Source organism: Canis aureus, chromosome 12, assembly GCF_053574225.1.
Source record: "Canis aureus isolate CA01 chromosome 12, VMU_Caureus_v.1.0, whole genome shotgun sequence".
NCBI lineage: Eukaryota > Metazoa > Chordata > Mammalia > Carnivora > Canidae > Canis > Canis aureus.
This window is the reverse complement of record NC_135622.1, coordinates 44,003,653-44,030,522: the sequence shown is the minus strand read 5'-3', so window position 1 is coordinate 44,030,522 and position 26,870 is coordinate 44,003,653. Positions and strand designations below refer to the sequence as shown.

General features: G+C 43.1%; 1 protein-coding gene across 3 annotated transcripts in view; it reads left to right on the top strand.

The window, feature by feature from the left end:
- The window catches only part of MAPRE3 (microtubule associated protein RP/EB family member 3), a 54,140-nt gene that overhangs the window by 22,404 nt on the left and 4,866 nt on the right, over positions 1 to 26,870 (top strand). The window contains exon 1 of one of the 3 annotated variants that reach the window (XM_077843802.1): positions 19,978 to 20,234. The exons of 1 other annotated variant lie outside the window; for it this stretch is intronic. The gene's annotated coding sequence lies outside the window, so the exon portion shown is untranslated. Of the gene's footprint in view, positions 1 to 19,977; positions 20,235 to 26,870 lie in introns of those variants that run through there. One more of the 3 variants, XM_077843804.1, reaches the window with a different exon arrangement.

Genomic DNA, 26,870 nt, shown 5'->3' with positions numbered 1-26,870 from the left:
GACTAAGAATGAGATGGCTAAGTGAAAGAACAATATAAGGATATAAGGATCTTCTGCTCTGCTACTGTGGGGACTTTCTGGGCCTCCAGTTGTCTTCCTTGCCTTATGAGGGATGAGGTGAATACACACTCATAGAGGGAAAGGCAGTCTAGTGTAGTGGGTAAGAACAAAGACTTTGGGGATATCAACCTACTGAATCACAATCTCAAGGTAGGGGATGGAGCAGCTACAGTTTTAAGAAATTCCCGAGGCAATCCTGATCCACACCAAAGTCTGAGAGACAACATGTCCTCACCAGACCACTGGCGGTCTCCAAAGAAACTGTGTATTTCCAACTTCTCTTATATGTTCAGGCTGTCCAGACACCCTGAACCACTTTTTATCTATCACAAGCATTTTTTTCTTGGCTTTGCTTACTACTAAATGAACTCCAACTCCTCCTTCAAGGCCCCAATTATAAATCACCTTTTGTCCAAAACTTTCCCTAACCTTTTCAAAGAAATTAACTATTCCTGAATACAAAAGAGTAGGCAACCATCAAGGAGAATGAGGTGAATCTCTGTACACTGCATAGAAAAGTAACCATGGAAAAAAAAAAAAAGAAAAAAAAAAAAAGGTAACCATGGTATTTTTAGAGGAAAAAAAATCACAATATTTTAATAATATTTTATTTAAACAATAGAATAAATATGTATGTTTATGGTTTGGATATGTATATTAAAAGATCTGAAGAGGGATCCCTGGGTGGCTCAGTGGTTTAGCGCCTGCCTTCAGCCCAGGGTGTGATCCTTGAGTCCCGGATCGAGTCCCACATCAGGCTCCCTGCATGAGGCCTGCTTTTTCCTCTGCCTGTGTCTCTGCCTCTCTCTCTCTGTGCGTCTGTCATGAATAAATAAACAAAATCTTAAAAAAAAAAGACAAAAGTCTGAAGAATACATATACTTGGTATCAGGAAGCTCTACTTTTAAATTTTGTACCCATCCATGTTATTTGAGTTTGAATATCACTTCTTTAATGTTTCAAATTCAATAACAATTGAAGTAATTACCAAGAGAATAATTGCTCAAATAATTACTAGGGAAGAATTGATTGATGTTATAGCTCTTGTATATGACATGATCATTGTGTGTGTCTTTCTCCATAGGTTAGCTGTGAGGTCCTTGATAGTAGGGGACTCATCTGCCTATCACCAGTGCCCAGCACTGTCCCTGCTACTCAATGCAGGCATGGTGCATACTTACTGAATTTAAGAGATCTAAAAACAGAATCTAGGGAAGCTTAGTTGATCAACCTCAGAGATGGTCAAGTCTGCAGCTGAGGCTCCGCCTATCAGTTGGCATGTCTAGTCCTAGTAGAAGGACAATAGCAAAATGGAAGTGATAATGGTGGTTGAACCAATACTGCCTACAGCCTTGATCACTATAAATATAAAGAGCTTGACAGTGGTGGTAGGGAGAAGAGGACTTTGGACATGGTAATTGGCTACAAAAGGTCTGTGGGTCACTGCTATTCACTTCATTAAAAGTCACTACTCCATAGTTATGATCCATGTCCGCTAGTTCCAAAGCAACCTCTACTGTTTTTTAAAACAATAAAACTCCCCATTCACCCTGTAGAACTTACAGAAGTAAAAGAAATGGGTTAATTTTTACACATTGTCCTCAGTATCTCCTTTCTACCTCTGTCCCTTCAGAATCCTGCAATAATGAGATTGCCTAAACAATCTCCCTGGGAGGCCTTGGCAACTTCTAGGCGTCCACTCCCTGTCTTATACTTCTAGATCAGATTCTTAAACTTTAAATTAGGCCAAATGTAGACAGGTAACAACTGTGTCCATATTTTCTCCATTCCACCAGAATTAGTGGGCATTCTTCCCTTCCCTCCCTCATTGAAACAACTCACTATCATAAGCCATGCTGGTCTTTAACCTTGACCTTCTTAGGCTATACTTGTGAGAATTGGTTCCTCGTCCTTCACTACCACCACCATCCCACACACATCCTTCCTTTCTGCCAACTTCCTATGAGAAAGTGGATATGAGTAATTGTTTAATCTCAATATTTTGAGAAATCAAAAACCTATTCCTCCTATAATTAAGGGAGAATAAATGAGATATATTTGTATTTATTACATTTGTATCTAAAGTTATAGAAATTTACTTTTTTAAAAAGATTTTATTTATTTATTCATGAGAGACACACGCAGAGAGAGAGAGAGGCAGAGACACAGGCAGAGGGAGAAGCAGGCTCCATGCAGGGAGCCCGACTCAGAACTTGATCCTGGGTCTCTAGGATCAGGCCCTGGGCTGAAGGCAGTGCTAAACCACTGAGCCACCCGGGCTGCACAGTAATTCACTTTTTTTATCAAAAAATATGATTTTAAGGTCATGTAGGGGAAACGGGACACTATTTTCACAAAGTAATATTTTCAGATTCTTTTTTTTTAATGTGAACCTTTTCTATGAGTTGGGGATGGGTTGTTTGAGGGAAAAAGAGGACAGGTCATCTCACAGACATTAAGCACCTATTTTGAACCATGCTTTGGAACTGAAAATACAAATATGAGACGCTGCCTCTGCCACTGAATTTATGTTAATACATTCTGCTGTAATTACTCAGTGCATGTGGGTGTGAGTCCCTGGCTAGTGAGATGGCCAAGTTGAGGACCAGCTGGTGAGCCCTCTGCTCCCTTCTCAGCCTTACTAACTCTATTTGCTGAATTTAGAAGATAAGGCAGTTCCTGTCCTTTATCCTACTTCTCTAGGCCCAGCTTGGTCCTGGCCACTAGTCAGGTTCATAAGTTCATGTCTAGCAGGAAAGCCAGGACTATAATGGACATCTTGAGAACCATGCTCTTATGACTAGGAGATGGGCTTCCCCCAAAAGACAGAGACTTATTGGGAGCATTGACTTTAAGGAACCCTCCCAGGATACCCCCAGGATTTGGCCAGAGCCCTAATCTTTGTGGGTGGGAGCTGTCCAACATTTCAGCATACTTTGGCATCTGCCCACTTTGAAAGAAATATAATAATGATCTGGCTGTTTGGCTGTTTTATTGTGTACCTGTTCTAAAGGAACTGACACGGTTCAGGATCTAGCCTTTCAGATATTTTTTTAAGATTTTATTTTTAAGTTATCTCTACACTCAACGTGGGGCTCAAACTTACAATCCCAAGATCAAGAGTCTCACGCTCCACCACGCTCCACCACGCTCCACCAACTGAGCCAGCCAGACCCTCTCAGGTCTTTAGATATATTTTTTAATTATTTTTTAAAAAGAATAAAATAAAAATATTTTATTTATTTATTTGACAGAGAACAAGAGAGCACAAGCAGGGGGAGCGGTAGAGGGAAAGGCAGCTCTCCACTGAGCCTGATGTAGGGCTTAAACCCAGGACCCTGGGATCATGACCTGAGCTGAAGGCAGATGCTTAGCAGACTGAGCCACCCACGTGCCCCTAGATGTGATACTTTAATGATCAGTTCTCCTTAAGATCACTGATCCCTGAAAAAAAAAAAAAAAAAAAAAACGCGCATTTTGCTCAGGCATATTTCTACCAGAAAGTGAATTTAATATAGGAAGGAATATACTTCTTTCCTGTCATGGTGACTTGACAATCAGAAAGGTAATCAAAGCTTGCTTTGTGAACATGAAATCAGAACAAGTAGAATTGGAAAATGTTAAGAAATGATGTATCATCCACACTATGGTCAAGCTTGATTAATTCTCCTCTCTCCACTAGAAGACACGCTGTCCTAGTGATCAGAATACCAATGTTAACTAAACAGAGTGCCACTTTATTGGACAATGTTAAAATTGCACTAAAATAGTTTTACTTTCTTTTTTCTTTTTTTTTTTAAGATTTTCTTTTATTTTTTTTCTTTATTTTTTTTTCTTTTCAGTGTTTAGCTAATTTTTTTTTTTTATTGGTGTTCAATTTACTAACATACAGAATAACACCCAGTGCCCGTCACCCATTCACTTTTTAAGATTTTATTTAGGGCAGCCCGGGTGGTTCAGCAGTTTAGCGCCACCTTCAGTCCAGGCCGTGATCCTGGAGACCTGGTATCAAGTCTCACATCAGTCTTCCTGCGTTGACGCAGAGAGAGAGAGAGAGAGAGCCAGAGACCCAGGCAGAGGGACTAGCAGACTCCCTGCCAGAAGCCCGATGCAGGACTCAATCCCTGGACCCTGGGATCACTCCCTGAGCTGAAGGCAGACGCTCAACCGCTGAGCCACCAGGCATCCCTCTTAAATAAAAAAATAAAAATAAAAATAAAAAGATTTTTATTTATTTATTTATTTGTGAGAGAGGGAGAAAGCAAGTAGGGGGAGGGGAAGAGGGAGAAGCAGGCTCCCCACTGAGCAGGGAGCCTGACATGGGGCTCAACCCCAGGACCCCAAGATCATGACCCGAGCCAAAGGCAGCCACTTAACCAACTGAGCCACCCAGGCACCCCTAGTTTTACTTTCTAGCCATCATTTTTTCTAGATTCCATAATAACCAACCCTGATGTTTATAATTGCCTTTACAACCAGATTCTACAGCATGCCATATGACAGTTTTTCCAACTTTGTATTTTATCTTTGCATTGATAAAGGTACTGCCTGGTGACATCTTAAGAGAGACATAAGGAAAGATATTAATCTTTTTACAATATCTCCAAGTCACACTATTCCTCTTGATAAGTATCCTATCTATAGCATGTAAATACTTGCTAGCAAGGATCAGCAGACATTTTTTGTGCAAGGGCCAAATAGTAAATATTTTACACTTTGCAAACCATACAATCTCAGTCAAAATTACTCAACTCTGCTGTTGTAATATGAAAGCAGCCATAGATAATAATCAGTGAATGAACATGGCTGCATTCCAGTGAAACTTTACTTAAAAAGAATGAGGGGGCTCTAACTCGTGATTGCTGATCCCTGCTTATTAGTCACAATCACAGAGCAGGCTGTTTCTTGTCCTTTCTTGACTTGCTTTGGTCCTCTTTTGTCATTAATATGATGCTTAAGTCTTCAAAAGTTGTTTGTTTCACTCTCCCTAAGAGGACCAGGAATCTTTAGAGAAATGGCTTCTTGGGATCCCTGGGTGGCGCAGCGGTTTGGCGCCTGCCTTTGGCCCAGGGCGCGATCCTGGAGACCCAGGATCGAGTCCCACGTCGGGCTCCCGGTGCATGGAGCCTGCTTCTCCCTCTGCCTGTGTCTCTGCCTCTCTCTCTCTCTCTCTGTGACTATCAGAAAGAAAGAAAGAAAGAAAGAAAGAAAGAAAGAAAGAAAGAAAGAAAGAAAGAAAGAAAGAAAGAAAGAAGAAAGAAAGAAAGAGAAAGAAAGAAAGAAAGAAAGAAAGAAAGAAAGAAAGAAAGAAAGAAAGAAAGAAAGAAGAAAGAAAGAAAGAAATGGCTTCTTTCAAGTCTGAGGCAGAGAAAGTACAAGTTGAGCCTGGAACATCTTATACCTCCAGAAAGTAAAGAACTTCAAGAATGATGAGAATGTGTGAAAAATACATGGGAAACGGCTCCCAATGATCAATACCAGGACAATTTGAGCTTCAAAACAAATGAGAGTAATGTATTATAACCCATTGAATAAAATAATCTGAGTTTTTACTGATTGAAAGAAATAAATGAAAAAATTAATGGGGTAGGAAGGGAAAGCTCTTCCTTAATGATAGGATTAGGAGAAAAAAGTGTTTCTCAAACAGGTTAGAGAGTAATCAGAGCCACTTGGGCAGGGGTGCCGGGTGGTGGCTCAGTTGGCTAAGCAGTTAAGTGTCTGCCTTTGACTCAGGTCATGATCCCAGGGTCCTGGGATTGAGCCCCACATCAGGCCTCCTGCTCACTGGGAAACCTGCTTCTCCCTCTCCCTTTGCCTGCAGCTCCCCCTGCTTGTGTTCTCTCTCTCTCTCTCTCTGCCAAATAAATAATAAATAAAATCTTAAAAAAAAAATTTGGTGAGCTTTTCCACATATCTGCATCTTTTTTAAGAGGTGTGTGTGTGTGTGTGTGTGTGTGTGTGTGTGTGTGTGTACATGTATCTGTGTATGTTAGAAAAGCTCCCCTGGAGACACTGCTAGGCCTTCCCTGTTTGGGGACCACTGATATGTGGGCCACTGAAGATAATGAAAAGACAGCAGATGGGAGTGTTGTATCTTGAGCCTGCTTGGCCCAATCATTCCTGCTTTTCACCTCTATTCCTTCTATTTTCCTTATCTGTGTTTGGTCCTCTTGGAACTCAGTGGATCTAAAAGGAGGAGCTCCTGCCTCTAGGGTCTTTGGGCAGCCATAAGAAACAGACAAGACATTAAAGGACAGGAGTTTCCTTAACTAGCAGAGACTGCCCCCTGCAGTGTTTCCTTTTTAAGCTCTTGAAAGGAATAGCAAAATACCTGGAGGAAAAGTATCTAATGAAGAATTAATTCTTACTTTCCAGGGAATTTTCAGGAGATAAAAGACAAGCCTGTTAACAGACAAATTAAAGTCAAGTTACAAAGTGAGCATTTAAAACAGTCTTACTCTATTTTGAACAAGTGTAAATATGTAGGACCAAAGATCTATAATATGTAATATGTGATCCCTGGCTTCGAGGCATGTATCTGCTTGGGAATATGTTGGGGAAAAAAATTAAATGACAATTTAAAGAATTGGTAACTTAAATATTGTGCAGCAGGCTACATATATACTTAATCACCAAATGAACTATGTACACTCCTAAAATTCAATTAATATAGAGGAGTAAGAGATTGCCAAGGGCCAGAGAGGGCATACAAAACAGTAATAGAATCAGCATCTAATGGAAGAGACCTGAAGAGGTCACCGAAAAACAGAAGCTCACCTAGTTCAGTGTTCAGGCTGGTTCTTGACATTACTAGAACATCCCCATTGGGTGTTGCTCAGCTTAAAAACTTGCCATGATGGGACCTCACCCCTTCCTAGAATAGGCTTGCTGCCTTTAACTAGGCATGCTAGGAAGTTTTTCTTCAGTGGATCAAAATATGTCTTTCTGTACCTTCAACATTTTGATCATAGTTTTACCCCTTGTGCCACAGAGAAGTCTAATTCTTACTTTTCCACTGTTAGCCCTTTAAGTAATTAAGGATAGTTCTCGGGTCACATTGAATTTTTCTTCCATCTCTAAGCTAAACCCCCAGTTTCTCCAGCAGATCCTCTCAGGACCTAGTAGGAGTATATTCATTACATTCACCATCATGATCACTTCGTTATTCTAGAAGTATGCTGCCCATAAACTGAATTCAGTATTCCAAGGGGGAATATTATCACCCTCCTCATCCTAGAAGGACTTTATAATCCATTATCAGGCTTCAAACCAGTTCTAACCAACTGTGTTACTTTGGGCAGGTTACTTAATCTCTCTGAGCCCCAGTTCTGTTCTGCTAACATTTGAAAGCATATCAATGGCTGGGCACCATACTAAACATTGAGGATGCAAAGATTTAATGCCAGCCCTCAAAAAGCTCATAGAAAAGTAGAAGAAATAAATGTAGTAAGTACTGTCTGCATAAGCTATATGCCCACACAGTATTACAAAATACTTAGAAGGCCAACCTAACCCAGCCCAGTAGAAAGAGGTAGGAATTAAGGAAAACTTTCCAGGTGAGTTGACACTCGAGATGAATCTTGAGATTAGGTGGCATTTTTCAGATAAAGATTAGTGTCAAGGAAGTGCAGGCGTTTCCAAAGAAGAAAAGTATGAATAAAAATCTCCCAAGTTTTGGTGCCTGGGTGGCTCACTGATTGAGCATCTGCATTTGGCTCAGCTCTGGGATCGAGTCCTTCGTCAGGCTTCCTGCAGGGAACCTGCTTCTCCCTCTGCCTATGTCTCTGCTTCTCTGTGTGTCTCTCATGAATGGATAAATAAAATCTTCAAAAAAAAAATCTCTCAAGTTTGAGTCTGCTGGTATGGTGTCTTATAGCTGGAACATGAGGTTGGAAGGGGGTGAGGCAATGGGAAGTGAGGCTGGAAAGGCAGGCGGGTGCCAGTCACAGGAAGTTTAATGAGGGGCAGTGGAAGACACTGAAACGGGGTTGGTTTATCAGTAGTCTGTAAAGAAGTAGACATAAAGCCTGTAAAATGGTGCCAGTGAGACCTCCCCAAGTTGTGAAGAGCAGATGAGATCAATAAAATGCACAGGAGGGGCAGGTGCATGCCAGGGGCTCAGTCAGTGGTGGCCCCTTCCCCAGCCTCTGTCAGCTCCACAAAGATAACTCATGTGAAGCTCCTATCCATCTAAAAGCCTTCTGTACTTTGCATACTCCATTGCAAATCCTTATGTCTTCTGCCACATGTCTTCCTTCCATTTGGTTTTTAAGATCCAAGTGCAGAACCTCATGTGTATTTCTTTTGAATGGTTTAGCCTCTTGCCACAACCTATCACAGCAGTTTGGGATCCTGACTCCATCAGCCAGCCATTTTTCCAACCTACTAATCTTTCTACCAATCCTCAGTTTTTGATTCATAAAAATAAAGGTTTCACAAGACCTTAATTTTTGAGATGCAAGTAACACATTTCCACTCATTTATATGGATGGCTGATTTTACACATAAGTGTGTGTGTCTGCATCATATCCAAATAATAAAACATGTACTTCACAGTATCAGACAAATGTTCACCAGAAGTATACTGTGACCAAAGCACAGGTACAGGGCTGTGGAGGCCTATCGTGTTCCTGTTATGCCATGGCCAGAGGAGGCAGGAGGAGGAATGGAAAAAGGAACGAGGGAAGAAGAAAGAGGAGGGAGAAGAGTGAAAGATTTTAAAGCAGTGAGGGAAGAGAGGAAGGACAAAGTATAAAGATGAAGTACAAAGAAAAATACCTTACCCTTTGTTGTACTTTGTAATGTATGAAGTGCTTTCAGATAGGTTATCTTAATTGATTCTGCAAAGAAGCTTATGAGAAAGCAAAAAATGAGAGACAGAGGGGAGATGGGAAGCAAGGCCCACAGTGGAGAGGAGAGATGAGCTGAGAAGAGCTCAGAGCCCCTCATGGCCTCCTGGGCATCCCAGAGGATGTGCCCTGCCTGGTGAGAAGCTAGCGCAGACCTTTTAAAACCAGACAAACTAGCATGAAGGTATTGAACCACCACTTCAAAGAAGTCTGAACCGCCCAGACGAAAAGCAACAGAAACCTTTAAGTGGTTATTTTGGCAACTTTTGTCAAGAACTTTTGACTGCCTGATCACAGCTTTCCTCCATACTTTTCTCCCCTGTTTTTTAAAAATATTTTTAATTGAGTTTTTCCTTGTCACAAAAGCCATATACGTTCATTGTAAAATAATTTAGGAAGTCCAGATAAACCTGAAGAAGAAAATAAAAATCCCCTATGACCTTACTGTCAGGTAAAAACCACAATGGTTATTTTCTTTTAAGATTTTATATATTTATGGGGGGGGGAGGGGAGAGAGAGAGAGAAGCAGGCTCCCTGCCTACCAGGGAGCCAGACGAGACTCAATCCCAGGACCCTGGGATCATGACCTGAGCCAAAGGCAGATGCTTAACGGACTGAGCCACCCAGGCGCTGCACAATGGTTGTTTTAAAACATCCTCACATTATTCTTCTAAGCCTATTGGTATATTTCTGCTCCATAAAACTGCCCACTTAATATATTGTAAACATCTTTCCATGTTTTTATCAGTTGGGATGTGTTTTGATACAAGTAAACTCAGAGGACAACTAGCACTGTTGATTAACAGCACAAACCCCAATCCAAACTAACAGTGGCTTAAACAAATAATAGGGGCATTTTTCTCACATGACAGGAGTCTGAAAGTGGAGGTACAGGCTGGTAGAATGGCTCAAGGACATCATCAAGGACACTCCACCTCCTTAGCCTGTCGAGTGTTACCTCATGTTTCAACGTGGCTGAGCTGTAAGAGAAGCTGAGAAGCAAATATTTCATGTTTCTCATCCCTCTGTTGGACAAGAGTGCAGGGAATAGTTGCTGAGTTAGCCAGCCAGCGGTGCCAGCGTCATTACATATTCTCCTGCAGCATGCTCTCTTAAGCAGCTACGTAGTTTAGATGTACGATGATTTATTTAACTGTTCATTATTGTTGATCATTTCGGATGTTCCCAGTTTTTCATTATAAATATGCTTATATCTAAAGTTTTACATGTACCCATAATTACTGCTTTAGTACAAAAGTCCTAGAAGTTGAAATAAGGTCAAAGAATATACAAAATGTAAAGGCTTTTAATATCTTTTTTTTTTGGGGGGGGGATCCCTGGGTGGCGCAGCGGTTTAGTGCCTGCCTTTGGCCCAGGGCGCGATCCTGGAGACCCGGGATCGAATCCCACATCGGGCTCCCGGTGCATGGAGCCTGCTTCTCCCTCTGCCGGTGCATGGAGCCTGCTTCTCCCTCTGCCTATGTCTCTGCCTCTCTCTCTCTCTGTGTGACTATCATAAAATATATATATATATATCTTTTTTTTTAAATGAAATTGCCCTCCAGAAAGACTACTAAATTACACTCTTACCACCCGTGTCAAAAAGAGTACATTTCCCTGGACTCTCAACAATGAGTTTCTGTTTGTTTGTTCATCATCAAGCTATTATCCTATGACCATTGTGTGGATTTAACTTTGAGCTAGCCCTGACCAGATTCTGAAGTGCCCAGCAGCCTATGGGGGCCCAGAGCAGGGACCCTGAGAGCTTTAGCCAGCTCCCCATCCTCCATTGCTGCCTGGACATGTGGGTTTGCAAGGTGTCCTGTGCTCCCACGCTTCCATTGCAGGCCCTCATCTTGATAGGCATTGCCAGGGACTCGTGATGTCTCTGGTGAGCATATACCTCACTCATCTCTCTCTTTTTTGAAAGTCCTTTCTGCTACTATGAAGTCATCATCTGGTCCCATCTTAGTCCTAAGTCAACACCATCCTGGCTTACTTGGAATTGAGGTACACCTGGTATCTGGCCTCTTTTTAAACAGCCCTCCTATATCCTCACACGTCACTCTTACCTGATGTACCTCAAGTAGGGTAGCCTCACAGGCCTACTTCATAATCTGGAACTGAGAGAAGGTTGAGAATACAGTATCAGTAGGTTCAGGATGCATTTTCATCATATTAAGCTGCTTTTGTGACAAGCCGCAACTTTCTAGGGAGGTGGTCAAAAGAGTAAATTATCTGAGACATCATTACCCTTTGAAACAGTTTTTGACTAGTCAGCAGTTGGCTACTATGAACAGTCCTACTCATTAAACAAGGAGCTATCCATGTATGAGAGAAGAATCGTCTGGCTTGATCATCTCTGTACAGAGTAGATGCTTCAATATTCATGTGTATAGACATATGTTCACATGTGGATAAATGACCAAATGATGAATCCAGGCAACCCTCATGCTCAGTGCAGGAACATCTCATTACCACACTATGACTCCTCTAAAATAAAAAAAAAGAAAATGCCAGAATTCTGGTTCCAGAAAGGAAATGATAAGGATTCTGTTTTGGTGGTCCTAGGACCTTACCCTGACCTTTGGAGAGGTGACAGCTAAAATGTGAGAAGCACTATCTGAAGGAAACAGAGTTATCTGAGAGCCTTCCATATAGGGCATAGTTCGGAGCTACTGTCAGTTATTACCACCACAAGAGAAAAGAAAGGAAAAGAAACTAAAATTTATGAAGCACCCATTATTACAAATCCAGCTAAAGCCAGGATCATGATACCCGGCCCAGTCACTGCTAAAGGCCCCTCCCTTTTCCTGATTACAGAATGCTGCCTCATAAGATACCTACTACTATATAGATCCCACTCACAACTTACTCTATCTAATAGTAGAAAAGTCTCTAATCTCCTCTCCCTACCAAATTCCATTGTTACTGGCTCTATGTCAAAGACTTAAAAATTCTGTCAGAATTGCATTACCAACCTCTCACCAATAGCTCTAACTATAAAGGTTCTGTGTGAGTGCCCCACGTAGGTTAGCCTCAATCTTCATGATAAGGCAGCAACATAACTACGTAAAAATCATTGGTAAACTTAAACATTATTCCTATTTCATGCCAGCCATTTACACTTATTCCATGAATTGTCTGTTCGGAGCATTGTGTTTTGGGTGCCCATAAGCCATACACATAGTGATGTCCAAAAGGCATTTCTATTTCATAAGAAGAAACCGAGGCCTAGCGACGCCAACCTTTGCCCAGAGCCCAGAAGATTATGAAAGGCAGGGCTGCAGCTAGGTTCTTTGGAGTCTTTTGACGTATACATGCTGCCTGACTACATGTGGCTAAACATGCCAATATATTTCTTAGGAAATACACCATAAGGCTACCTAGTTTGGTGGTGGAGTTAAAGTGTGCTTTCTTAATTCTCTATTTCTCCCACTTTTGCAGAATCTTAGGAAACCCTAAGTCATTTTCCCTTTCTTAACCTCTTTCCCCAAAGTATGAAGCAAAAATATGAGGGGCACATATATTAGGTAATATCTAGCTTTCTCTTGGTTCCCTGGTGATATGCATTTTCTCTCATTGTTACCAAACTTCCACTTTTTCCAAATCAAAATACATTTTAGCATAAGTGCAGTATAGCAACAAAATTTTCTTTCATTTTATAATTTCCTTAAGTGAATCTTCAAAACCTTCATATAAGGACATAATCTAATATCTCATGCTCAGAATAAATTACATGGAATATCAGGCATTTACTAAAAAAGTAACTATGTCTGGGGCCAGGAAAAATGCATTCCAGGACCCTAGATCTTCAGTAAAGGTGTGAATAGTGAGAATTTACTATCAAAAATCTCCAGATGTTTGTTAAACCACATGGATGACTTATGGGTTCCTCAAACTTTACAGCCCAAACAGTTCACAGACAAATACTTTTATGTGGGTAATAAATGTAGAAATAATATTCTCCTTCAATAGTAAAGCAATGCTTTTTAAAAGAACAAAAAAAAAGTTTTTTATTAGATCAACACATTTTTTTAGATCAACACATTTTAAAAAATAATAATATTCCATGTTGGTGACAGTGTATTGAAATGAGCTCTCAAGCTTCTGGAAGAAAAATCAAAGGTAACCATCTTTTTGGAAAGCTGTTAGGCTTTAAAAGATGTCACTCCCCTTGACATAGTAATTCCCTCCCCACAGGATAGTATTACCTTTAGACAAAACTAGATTGTTCACAGATATGAATTCTAGCCCTATCTCAATATCAGAAATGTTCACCTACTGAAGATTGATTTAATAAAGCATGGAATATTATGCCCCATTAATGATGACGTTTTGTAATACCCTTCGGTATTCTTCACAGTATCCGTGTATGGTCTCACTTCATCCTCAAACCTGCTCCTCTGTACTTCTCTTCATCCTTCCAGTGCTGCAGCAAGAAACTGTGGGGTTCTCCTTGACCTCTCTCTTTCACATCCCACAGCTGGCCTGCAGCAGTTTGTCAGTTCCACCTTCAGTAAGATTTGCCCTACTTTCCAGGCCTCTTGTAAAGCATGAACTGAAAAGGTTTGAGGAGAAAAGAAAGCAATCCTGATTTCCCTTGAGTGGCTAGGGTTTTAGTTCTTAAATCGAGGCTCAGTTTTTCTCCTTCTTGAATTATCTAACGATCTCTTTTTCCTACCACAGAAACCATTCACCTCATTGAAAACATGACATCTAGAAATAGGGTAGCAGGATTCAAAGTATTACCACAATGAATAGAAAAATCTGTAAGGGAGAAAATAATAAGATTTCACTAGTGGTAAGCCTACTTACTGAGAAATGTGGTGTATTTTTAGTGAACTACAAATCTGTACACCGTGAAGGGCCATCAGATATAAAGGAAGCCCTAGAACCAAGTGTGCAGAAACCTCCACTAGCCTAGATGCTGGGCTGTTGCCCTTAGGACAGGTGAGTAGGCTTTGCCACAGGAGAAGAGACACGGCAGTAGACTGTTGATGTCTGATGATTCCCATGAGGTTGAGTCATAACACCAAAGGTTTGTCGAGACCTCACATGTACAAATAGGTAGAGAAGGTTATGATAATTAGGTAAGCCCAGAGTGGGAAGATGTTGAAGGGCTAATTTAATCCACAAAAAGGCCTCTTCATGTTTAGATTCCTAAGGAAGAGAACTGCATACTGAGAACTTGGTTATAAATGTGATGATTTAGAAATGTTGGAAAGTTGTGACTGGCCTGTAGTCTGTCGAAAGTATAGAATTTACCTCCTTGGGATAAATCATGTCCTGGGCAATGAACTTTACTTTAGCCAAATTGTAACTTCTCTTTGAAAACATTGTGCCCTTTCTGAAAGAAGACAGGAATCAGTAGATCCCTGGAATCAGTCTTAGAGTTTAGGTGTCTTTAGAGCACAACACAAGGTCATCCACATAAACAATCATGTGGAACTTTAAGGTCCTTGAGTTTGTGGTTGAGGATCTGTGAAAAGTAGGTGCTACCTCAGAAAATCTTTAGAGCATAACAGTCCAGGTATATTGTTGATTTTTCCAGAAGAAGGCAAGCAAATGTTGACTCTTTTGGTCTAAAGGAACACTAAAGAAAGCAGAACATATATCTGCAACTGTAATATATACAGCTTTGTGAGGCACTAAAGATAAAAGAGTATTTGGTTCTGGGGGCACCTGGGAGCTCAGTCGGTTAAGCATCCCACTCTTGATTTCAGCTCAGGTCATGATCTCAGGGTCCTGGGATTGAGCCTACATCAGGCTCTGCACTCAGCGTAGAGTCTTCTTGTCCCTCTCCCTCTGCTCCTCCCTCCACACACACACTCTCTCTGTCTCTCTCTCTCTGTGTCTCTCTCACAAATAAATAAAATCTTTAAAAAGAGAGTATTTGGTTCTGGTCAGGGAATAACTATTCTGTTTCTGGCCCAGTAAATCCATATCCTCACCCACTGAGTTTTTTGACTGAAGCATAGGAGTGTTACAAGAACTGCTCAAGGCCTGATGAGTCCTTTCTGTATTATGCTTTTAACTATTTTAGTCCTTCTTTAACTTTAAGAAGGTATTGTGCAAGTTTGGGTAGAACTTCAGACAGGCCATTCTGGACCTTAATGGATTCAGCCCCAATAATCCTGCAAACAATTGAATGTTTGAAACTTTGTCCCCTTTTTGTTCTAAAGCACTCTCAACTTTGTTCATATCGAAGGTTCCCCAAATTGACCACTATAATGCTAAATTATCCTTGATAAAATTGTGCTATAATGAAATAAGTTCACAAATTTGGGTTACAGAATGCATGTAAGAAGCAAGAAATTGGCCTACAGGGGCAGACTTGGCTTTAGATCGAGCAAACCCATAGTTTGGGAAACAATCAGTCCAAAGAGTTTGCTTGTACACCTGTGTCTCAGACTCTCCCTCGAACCTAATGCCCGAGCCTCCCAGCTACAAATCCCAACCAGCTTTGTGGTTCCAGAGGACAGAAAAACAGAGAGAGAGCTCTCCCAGAGCCAGACCTTCATAGACAAAGCAAGAAAAGACTGATGAAAGTTCTCATAGGGTTTTTTGTAATCACCAAAAACTGGAAACACCCAGATATCCTTCAATGGGTGAATGGATAAACTGTGGTAATCCATATTTGTACCATTGCTTGGAAAATACTACTCAGCAGCAAAAAAGGACTCTTAATCCATGCAGCAACTTGGATAGAACCCAAAGGCATCATGCTGAGGGGGAGAAAAACTCATCTCAAAAGATTACTATATAATTCTATTTATACAGCATTCTTAAAATTATAGCAATAGAAAACAGATCTGTGCTTGCCAGGGTTTGGAGTTGGGGACAAAGTGTGGCAACAGAGAGGCCACACAGGGGAGTTTCCCTGAAGTTATAGAACAATTTTGCATCCTAGTAGGGTTGTAATTACATGAATCTACACATGTGGTGAAATTTCACAGACTGTACACCAAAAAAAAAAAAAAAAAAGCGCACATAAAAACTGATTAAATGATGGGGGAATCCCTGGGTGGCTCAGCGGTTTAGTGCCTGCCTTTGGCCCAGGACATGATCTTGGAGTCCCGGGATCAAGTCCCACATCAGGCTCCCTGCATGGAGCCTGCTTCTCCCTCTGCCTGTGTCTCTGCCTCTCTCTCTGTGTCTCTCATGAATAAATAAATAAAATCTTTTTTAAAAATCCAAATAACATCTGTAGCTTAGTTAATAATGTACCAATGTCAACTTCCCAGCCTTCACAATTATTATGTAAGATGTTATTGGGGAAGCTGGATATGGATACATGGGAATTCTTTGTCCTATTTTGCAATTGTGAGTCTAAAATTATTTCAAAATAGTTTCCAAAAATTTACAGGGCACTGATTTCTGCAAACAGCACTTGGGGATCTCTTCAGTTTTTACTGAGAAAATTATATAAAATAAAGCCTCAAAAAATTATAAATTTAATGCAGTTTCTAATCACTGTAATTTCATTTACTGTAATTTTGATTGGGAAATTACACTCAGTTTTTAACTATAGTATTGTTATAAATATTTTTTATTGTTACAAATATATTATATCCAGGAGGGGGAAAAAATCCCTTGCTGGATTTCCCCCAGGATTAAATACCCCTCTAAACCTCTTTACAGAGCTCCTGGTGTGTAACTTCTGTCTACCTTTTTAACCTTATCTCCTGCTCCCAGCATGCATTCTGGGGTGAGCTATTTGTAATTTTCTCTCTCTTCCCAGTCCATTCTTCTCTCCTCTTAACTCTCTGTTTGATTACCTTCTCCTTCAAGACCCACATCAAACTATGCTTCCTCTACAAAGCCTTCCCTGGCCCAGGAAGCAGGATTGCTCCAACAGCATGCCTTCCTTCGTGTGGGTTGTAGCATAATGTAAAGCCCTTTGGTTATTTGTTCACTGGCCTAGCTCGGACCCCGGTCCGTGAACACCCAGAGCTGGTCCCATTCCTTCCTATAGGCCCTGCACCTGGGTTTAGTGCTAGAACATACACTCCATAAATGGCGATAAGCAAGTGAGTGAATCAGAGGCTCTGGAAAGTCCTTAGTAATAAATTTTGTGCATTCCATCCTGCCTCAATAGAGTGCTTTTCAACAAGATTTTCAACGAAACTAAAGATCAAAGAGGGTTCTGAATTAGCTACAGTTAAACGGAATGGCAAATGAATACTTAAAATATTTTCCAAACATTCAATTCGGTTAAGATTTTATTATTATATTTAAAAATTTTACCATTCTTTCTTTTCATTCATGACACAGTGTTGTAAGAAGCTTTAGAAAGACCGTGAGGGGGGCAGCCCCGGTGGTGCAGCGGTTTAGCGCCGCCTGCAGCCCAGGGCATGATCCTGGAGACCCTGGATCGAGTCTCATGTTGGGCTCTCTGCATGGGGCCTGCTTCTCCCTCTGCCTGTGTCTCTGCCTCTTTCTCTCTTTCTGCATCTCTATGAATAAATAAATATTGAAAAAAAAAAAGAAAAGAAAAAGACCGTGAGGAACAAAAAAAGAAAGACCGCGAGGTTGTGCTTGTGAGCCTCCTTGGACAGCTACCATCTAGGACTTAAGAACAGGATATGGTTTCTGAAGGAGGATGGGCAGGTTGGCAAAGATGAAGAGCATAAGTCTATGTTAAATCTTATATATACCATTTCCAGCTTTCACTAAGAGCAGCACAGTGTCCCCGCCTTGCAGGCAAGTCACTTGCTACTCCACCCCACTTGCCGTGGCAGCAGACACCAATGCCCTGGATGACAGACTCCTGATTTTCCCACTCAGCATCCTCATGGGCAAATAACCTGGGACTCCGTAACTGTCTTCAGGTGTAACTTCTGTTTCCAGCTTCCAGCAAGATGACTCAGACTTTCGTCATGTCTTCTTGCACAATCTAATGACCATTTCTCCATCAGAGGTCTGGAAACTTCATTAAACAGGGCAGATAACCCTTCCTTGAAACCAGTCCCACCCTTGGCTCCTGACACATCACCTATGTCTCCTATCTCCTCTCTTGATCACATCCCCTAAGATTCCTCTAAGATTCAATCACTGGTCTTCGGCCCATTTTAAAAAATAAAAGTAACAACAAACTTACTTCTCACGGCTCTAATTTCCCATTTTCTCTTCACTTCTTTTTGATATCGTGTCATCTTTAAAGGCCCAAGTTAGGTGCCACCCTCCCCCAGAAATCATCTGACTGAGCCCACACTCATCCTTTGCACTCTCTTGGAGCATTTAACAGCCAAATGTACTTTCACAGTTGAGCATTTCATATGTTTTGGCTTGTGGGATCTCTTATTGTTTTATGAATTACTCTTACTTTTTCAGTCAAACAAAGGCTCCTTAAGGACAAGATCCTTGTCTTTAAATGATCCTGTGCCCTTATGGTGCCTCACAGTGTTTAGCACCATATGTCAGCAGGCTGTAAATCCTTGGTGACTGAAACTAAGACAGTATTGCTGGGGCATGTGGAAGGCTCAGTGGTTGAGTGTCTGCCTTTGGATCAGGCCATGGTCCTGGAGTCCTGGGATCGAGTCCCACATTGGGTTCCCCACAGGGAGCCTGCTTCTCTCTCCGCCTTTGTCTCTGCCTCTCTTTCTATGTCTCTCATGAATAAATAAATAAAATCTTTAAAAAGACAGTGTTGCAGTAGCTTGGAAAAAGAAACACAAAGAAGAAATTTATTTTCCCTTCTTTCAATGCTCAGGGGCCCAAATCAGAGCAAGGTGTTGCACACTGAGGCTCTGCAAGATCAAATAGCTTTTCCTGCCAGTGTGGTGGCATAGTCAGAGCATAGGCTTTAGGTGGGCTCATGCTCTGGTCTTGCCAGTGCTTGAGCTTGAGCTTGAGCAAGTCACTTGAACCCAGAGCCTTTATTTCCTCATATTCAAAATTGAGAGAATTACTAAGGCTTTTTGGAGATGAAGGCTATAATCCATAAGAGTGTCCTTTGTGGTGGGAATTTCAGGAACCTTGGTAGACCAGGGTTTGAAAGCTGTTTGAAAGAAGGCAGGCTTTATCGTAACTCTCTAGTGCATATCCCACTGAGAGGCCCATTGTCTCCTATAGGGCAGGCAGCTAGAGTCTAGGGGACCTGAAGAGTGATGGTCTGCATGAGAAAACAGAAAACCCAACACCGACGCATGTCAAGTTTGTTGTAGACTTTCTGGTGGCAAGGCCAGAGGATGAAATGAGCAGTCTGTCAAAAAGGCAAGGAAGTGAAGCTGGAAGATTCTGAGAGGGATTGGCTGCGGGGCAGGAGGAGGTATGAGAGCAGAGGAGGGCTGAGCTTGGGATTGAGGCAAAGTAGCTAAACAACTGGTCAGATCCACTCGTTCCAGAGGTAGGGAGAACATGCCACTTGGCCAATGACAAGGGCAAGCCACACAGCCTAAAGAAGGAAGATAAAATGACATGGCTTATATGTGTCCTCTGAGACACAGACCTGCTTTTGAAGCATGAAGGATCATTAAGGAAACATCAGGCACACGAGGGCTGCAGAAACAAATGTTCTCCCCTTAACACATTACAGCAGCCTCTGCAGCCCTGCTCCCTGTTCTGTCCTCAGGCTAGCCACTGAGGGGCCAGCAGTCCACCCCTCCAGAGTAGGCCAGGGAGAGGGAGGCTGAACAGTAGCTATGAGGCATATGACAGCATTACCCAGACCAGCCTGGAGAAGCCTCTTTAAGAGTTGAGATCATTGTTCAGTACAATGTGTCCTAGTAGCTGGTACCTCAGCAGGGTTCAGGACCTTAGAGAATAGCCACATGACCTAAAAGTATTATAAGAACAGAACCCTGGAAAAGCTCCAGTCCCTACCAGAACCAACACCATCCAGATCCCTGGCCCAGTGTGCTGGAGTGGGCATGAGCTCGTCCCCACCAGCCCTGGGACTATGCCACCTACACCCTCTTTACCTTTGACTAATTCAGCTTTGAGAGGCTGAGCCTCACTATGAGTCAGGTCCTTGTCCCCCGCCCCCCCCTCCCCATGAGAGAAGGTGATTGGCTGGGTCTGCCAGGGCTTTGTGACCTGCCTGCAGAGCCCCTCCACCCCCTCAGAACCCTCCATGCTTGCCTGCATGTATTGCCTCCATGCAACCCCAGAATAACCTGGATGTGTGACCCAGGGGGACAAGGGGTAGCGATTTTGCAGATTTCAGCCCCAGACAGATGACTTCAGCCCCCCTGGGCCTGGGCAGGAAGGGTTAGCCCAGTGACAATGGGCATAGCCCCACATCAGGAGCGGGAAACGTTTTGGCAGACTCCTCAGAGTTGTCCTCTGATCTCACAGCATCTGTTCCAGTTCTCCTGGCCGGTAGGATGGCATCTACAAAGCCCAATAGATGGGAAATCCAGAGCTGGGGAGGGATTGTGGTCAGAGGCCCAGCTGCGGGAAGCCCAGATGGCTGTCCCCAGACAGAAAGGGGAGCATTCTGTGGTCTTTCCCCATCCTGGACTTGCCTTTCTTGGGCTCAGAGATCTGAAGCTGGATATGTGTTGGGTACCTGCCTTCTCAAACCCCCTTGGATTCTCACTGTCTGCCCCAGTGACACTGAAAATGTATGATATGCTAGGCTCTGCACAGCACTTGGTATCTGTGGTTCACTTAATCCTCATAAAGGCTCTATGAAGTGGGAACTGTCCCCATTTTATAGATGAGGAAACTGAGGCCTGAAGCCAAGCTGCTAGGAGATGTTAGGGCCAGGATTTGAATCCAATTGTGCTGACTGGAGATCAGTATTCTTAACATAGCACCTTTTTAAAGGCTGCTGAAGACATGCCCAGTACCCTGCAGAACTGGAAGACCTGGTAGTCTTTCATAGCTGTGCTGGACAGAGGGCAGAGTCCTGGGAACTGCAGGGAGTTCTCCTAGGGACCAAAGAACTGGAGACCCCTTAATTATCTTTAAGATATATTTGTGGAAGATAGATTCCCACTGAAGACCTGAAAACAAAAAGCCAAAATCAGATTTAGGCTCGTGATACCATTATTAAATACTGGAATGTGTGCGAGCTTTCAGAGTTATACAGACTTATTTATGATTTAAGAATATAAATCCCTAGACTTAATGTAGTCCTAGGTATCTGGGAAGGAAGTGGATGGTTTCTAGAAACTCTTCTGACCATGAGATATTAAGATTTAGTCTTGACCACTTTCAAGGCCTTAGGCAACAGAATGACAGCAACTCTGCCTCTCCTGATGAGAACTGTAACCACCTTTCCCATAGCCAGTAAATGCACCCTAAACCTTATGGTCCTAGCACAGGAAGTGATTTAGCAAAATCACCAGATTACACCTCCTCAACTTGTCTATCCCATGACTCCAAACCTGGTAGCCCGAGTCAAGGTTCTGAAGAGCAAGCTTTTCCCAAGGCCACATTCTCAGTCTGATCCTGGAACAGGATCTTCAGCTGACTCAGGTGTCACTCCAAGTGACATGCCACAAATCCAGTCAGGGACTGTTTCTCTTGAGGGTTACTATATGCCAAAGATGATGGTAGGAACAAAGGGATAGGAAAGACCCCGCTATGGTAGCTTCTGGAACAGAGGCTGACCCCTTGTGTGGTTGCCTACCATTGTCTCGGAAGAGGGAAAGCAACCCTTGGTAATGGGTGTGTTAACTTAAAGAGTTTTCTCAGACTGTTTCTCTGCTATAATTGAAGGCAGTTGGGCCATGTAGAGCCGGATGCTTGGGTAAATGCTTTATATATCTTTGTCCCCAGAAGCTGGTCCACTTTGCGTCTAGGTCTGAGTTAACACCCAGTACAAAAAGTCATCAGAAGTTGGATCAGTTGATGAGTTTAATGTGTGGTTTTGAGGAATAGGGAGGGTAGTATAGTTCAGTCCAGATTCTTAGACCTAACGTTCCAGGCCATTCCATCTGGTCCAGCTCTTATAGGATGTCCAGGTCAGGACTAAGCACCCCCTGTGCCCTGATACCATGAACTTTTGACAAAAACAGGCTTCCTCTTTGGAGGGCCACATCAAAGGCAGGGGCTCTTTTTCTAAATTGATTTAGGGAGAGATTTGGGGACCGGGAAATGTTTAAGAGAAGGCTTTGTTCAGGACCTGGGTGCCACCTGCTGGCCATAATTTAGTTGTATTTACAGAGCCAAATCTAGGAAAGGATAATGAAATATTGCTCAGTAGGTTAAGTGTCTGCCTGCCCTCAACTCAGGTCTTAATCCCAGGGTCCTGGAATGGAACCCCTCATTGGGCTCCTCAGTGAGGAGCCTGCTTCTCCCACTCCCCCTGCTTGTGTACTCTCACTCTTTCTCTGTCAAATAGATAAATCTTACTTTAAAAAAAAAAAAAAAAAAAGATGAGATAAGGGAGCCAGGAGATTGTTTCTTTGTGTCTCACTAGCAAGTGTGACAGAAAATCTTTGCAGCGACCCCTGGGTGCCTTAGAGGAGTCCTCCTGAGCTAAAATGGACCCAACCAAGGCAGAGAGTAGCCAGTCCTGAGTGGAGATAATGGCTTTGTTCCTAATATCAGCCTGCCACCCATAATCACCCTACCCTCCCACCTCACTCCACCCCATCCCCACCCATTTTCCAAAAAGCCCAATAAGAGGTAACAACATGATTGTTGTCCTGAAAGGAGACATTCTTTCCCCAACTTCCTTCTTATATGCCCTATTGCCACTTTGGGGAACCCTAGATTCAGAGTGATCAAAGGTGTGGAAAATGCCCCCCATCGTGAGGCACAGACAGAACTGGGAATTTCCAGCCCATCTGAGAAGACTTTGGCATTTTTAAAATACCTGTGTAGCTCCTGGTGACTCTTAGAACCGTGATGGCAAGGTCTTTAGTTGTATTCTGGAAGGAAAACTGGAAATTTTTCCTATGCATCAAGGAAGAAGATGGCTAACACTTCCCCCCAGGGAGGTAGCAAAATATGTCAACATCCCAGCCTATGCCACTGCAGTGTAGGCCAGTCAGTCCCAGGCACCCACCTATGTCAGGTGAGGACGGTGTTCTAGTACTAGGCACCAGAATCACCTGGAGTGTATGTGTGGGTGTGGGTGTATGTGTGTGTGTGTAACCATATACAGTTGAGCCTTGAGCACTACAGGTTTGAACTACATAGGTCCCCTTATATGTAGATTTTTTTTTTGAGAAATACAATACGGTACTGAAATTGTATTTTCTCTTCCTTGTGATTTTCTTAATAACATTTTCTTTTCTCTAGCTTACTTTACTGTAAGAATACATATATAATACATATGACATACAAAATATATGTTGATCAACTGTTTATGTCATCAGTAAGGCTTTTGGTCAACAGTAGACTATTAAGTTTTGGAGGGAGTCAAAAATTATACACAGATTTTCAACTATGCAGGGGATCAGTTCCCCTAACCCTGTATTGTTCAAGGGTCAACTGTATATAATACACTACATATGTTATATGTTACATATAAACACATACTAATAAATTTTATACGTAGTACCTTATATATTGTTATACACATATAATATAGTTCTGTATAATATGTATATAGTTATACACACACACACACACACACACATGCACTTGGGCTTTACTCTGGCCTACTAGAAAGTCTCTGCCCAAAAGTCTGATGTGCTTTTCTAGTAAAGAATGTGAACCATCACCTGTTCAGTCCTGTGGAATCCCAAGAAGATGTCTTCAGGATGGAAGACCCTTGAAGCTAAAATGATTTCAGTGAAAACCTGAAGGACTAATGTTGACCTGGACCAATGCCTCTGCTTTTATCAATAATCAATCCTTGAAACTCATCTACGCTAAACAGAAAAAAAAAATCCCTAAAGTGACTCAGAACTCCCAGGGCCAACCTAAGACCCCCTCCCCCTTTACCTTCCAGAACCAGTCCTGACTGACTCAGACCCTCTGAAACCTAGCAGAATGCAAAGCCATAGCCCTCCCCTGCTAACCCCAAATCACCCTGCTCCCAGAGGCCTCAGGGAGAAATAATCCTCCTCCTAGCTCATGGAAGGATACTGTTGGATACACCCCAACAGTATCCATAATAGCTTGTCCCCTCTGCACTCAGCTCCAGCAGGACTGTGCAAGCCCCCTAGGGTCTGGCAGGGTCTGATCACTCCTATAGGGGCCAATCAAGCACATTTCTAACTCTACATGCTCTCCTTTCTGACTTCCTGTCACACCTACTGTTTTCACCACACACTTTGAGGGTATTTGGTTATACGATTCTCCTTTGTGTTTGTCTTCCCAGTAAGACTACAAACACCCTAAGGACAGGGGCAAATCTTTCCTATTTCTCACTAACTAAATACTCATCAAAATAAATTGTACTTTTCTCCACCCCATCCATTCTGTCTCTTTGTCAAGTTTGGTGTCCATCTATTCCCACTGGCTTACCAATGTTACTTGAGGTGAGTTTCCTAGAAACTCCTAAACCCTGTCTCTGCAATTATGAAAAATTGAGAGAGAAACGCTCTTGTTTTGTCCTTCATTGCCCAGGGGAAGGGAGGCCAGGCAGGCCAAAAAGCCAACAGAAACAAAAATTACCATCTTGGGAGCTTCTGAGGACTCAGAAGCTAGGAATTCCAGAGATTTCCGAGGGTAATTTTGAGGGAGTCTCCTTGCACTGAGTGTCCTCTTACACAATGGTTTTGAGCCCAGTGCCCTGTATTGTGACCCTTGTTCTCACCACAGGATTTGTTTAGATGCCTGTCCCCCTGGCAGTAGGAGCTTTGACGCCAGGAATGGGGTTTCCAGGCCTGTCACAGGCAAGGTACTCAGCCAATTTTATGAATGATGCTTCTTCATGTGCCTCTCCTCTTTCTGATCATCTCTCATCACCTCTGGCCTGGCCTCCTCCTCCCCCTCAAACTTTCATCTTGGGCATCATTTCCTCCAGACACTGTCTCTCAACCCCGTGCATGGAAACATGCCCTGCCCCTCTCTGTTCCTATAGCACCCTGAGCATGCTCAGTCACAGCCTGTCAATTCTCTTGAAATCACTTATAGGTCTGTCCCTTCCACCTAATGTAAGCTCCTCAAGGGCCAGGCTATGTTTCTCAGAAGGTCCCAAGACAATAATTTTTGTTTCTCTCTCAATTTTTCCCAAAAACTGAAGTTACATGCACATCTAATGAGGTTCTACTATGTATCCTTGGGGTCGAGGGTGCAGGGGAGCACAGCCTGGTGAATGCCAGCCAAGCCTCCTCTCTAAAGCGGCTTCACCAATTTGCACCTATAGACTCTTTGGGCATCTTGGGTAGGTGCAGATTCTGACTCAGTAGGTCTGGGGTGGGACTGAAGAATTGGAATTTCTAGCAAGCTAAAGCACATACAGCACCACTGCTGCTGCTCCAGGGACCAGAGTTTAAAAACCATGGGAGCAGAGAATGAGTGGATTTCGGAGAGGGGGCAGCAATCCAGACAGCTGCTGGCGGCTCCTAACTTGGGGAGCAAAGTGAGAGAGCTGGAGAGGTGGGGCCCATTTAGGAGTTTGATAAGTGGTGAGGAGGGTCACATGATAAGGGCAGATGCCTACAGGCACAGGGGATGGTCTGGGCATATTTTTCCTTCACAGAGACACTTTGTGTATTAAACCTAGGGAAATATTATTCACTCCGGAAATAAGCACTCTCAGAATTCTCAAAATACACTGTCCTTTTGTCTATTTTCTATCTCTCCACTTCTGATAAAGACCTAGTTACAAGATACATTTCCCTCCTAACAGTGCAAGTCAGTGATAAACAGCAGCTGACACTTGGCCTCCCTGTGCCTCTGGGGGCAGGGTAAGGAGGCACTCACACCTGCTGGCCAGAAGGGGGCGCCTCTACCCAGATCCCACCATGGTTGCTGCGAGGAAACAAAGGCCCAGGGTTGCCAAAAGAAGCCAGAAACCTCAAGTCATTTGTGTGAAATGTCCTCACATTAAAATATTGGGCACTAATTCAAAAATGTTTCCAACACTGTGAGGGCTGAGCAGTTCGCATCTGCAAGGCAAATTCAGCCAGTGGGTGTCTCGTTCATGACTGCTCTGTATAGTGGTGTGGCTCAGGCTGCTTTTCTGTAGCTTCTGCTGGCAGCAGTGGGGAGGGGGGGGCGCTAGGAGAGAGGCTGGAGGCTGGGAGGCCTATAGGAGGTTACTGCTGGCCTTGGCCTTGGCCAGAGAGCCTGCATGCAAACCCCCCAGGCAGCAGGAGAGGTAGGAAGAGCAGGCTTACTAAGAAGGCAGAGCTACAGGAGCAATGACTGATTGGATCGGAGGGTGGTGGGAAGCAGCCCCCAGGTTCCTAAGTGTGTGACTAAGTGACTGGTGCTCATGTCCACTGGGATAATGAAGACAAGAGCAGAAGCCTGGATTGAGGGGAGGTTCTAGATAAGCAGAATGTAGGTGCCTAGGGGTCAACCAGCAGGCCACCTGCCACAGAAATACGGGGTTGGAAGTCAAAGGAGAGACAAAGGTTAATCATCTTTCTAAAACACAAATCTGGTCAGGTTACCGCCTGCTTAAAATCTTCTCATGGCTTCTTCCTGTTGTCTGAACAGAAAGTCTGGACTCCTCTTGGAAAACAAAGCCCTTTGCAGGCTGTCCCTGCCAGCCTCACTGTACCACACCCCAACACAAAAACTTGCTCCCTGGGCCTGCTGAACAACTCAGAGTCCCAGAATCAGCCATGCCTTTGTCTTCACTAGTCCCTGGGCCCGCGGTACCCTTCTACCCTGTCCCTTGTACATTTGGAAAACTCTGAGTTCTCCCAGACTCCAGCCGTCTCTGCCCCAAAGTCTTCGCTGACCTTGTCAAGCTGAAGAGATCACTCCCACCTTTGTGCTGTCTATAAGGGCATGTACTTTTACTGCCCTCTCACCCGCCCGGTAAGGGTTTGCCTGTCTGTAAACTCCTCGAAGGCAGAGACCACATCTTACCGCGCCACCAGTTCCTCAGCACACGGCTGGCATAGAGTGGCCACTCGGGAAATACCTGAAGTT